This window comes from Chlorella variabilis, assembly GCF_000147415.1.
Source record: "Chlorella variabilis unplaced genomic scaffold CHLNCscaffold_45, whole genome shotgun sequence".
Classification (NCBI taxonomy): Eukaryota; Viridiplantae; Chlorophyta; class Trebouxiophyceae; order Chlorellales; family Chlorellaceae; genus Chlorella; species Chlorella variabilis.
The window spans coordinates 3,088-3,371 of record NW_005435044.1 but is presented as its reverse complement, the minus strand read 5'-3'; positions in this window follow the sequence as shown (position 1 = coordinate 3,371).

Sequence of the window (284 nt, the reverse complement as noted above, 5' to 3'; positions counted from 1 at the left end):
ACGGCAGTCGGAAGCAGAAGGATTTCTGCACCCCCGATTGCCGGCCAAGGAGCAGTGGCACCTGCTGCCCGCGCCACCTCCTGGTCAACCTCCACATCCCCCGAGCCAGCCGCTGCCTCTACAGCCTCGCGGCATGTCCTGCATCTCCAAACAGGGAGGGGAGCAATAAGTATGAACAGCCAAGCATTGTCGACGGGTGGCTGCCGCCGCCGCCGCTCCCGCCCACAGGCACTGGGCGCCCTGCGATCCAGCCCGCGCATCGAGGGACCGCACCGACCTGTGAT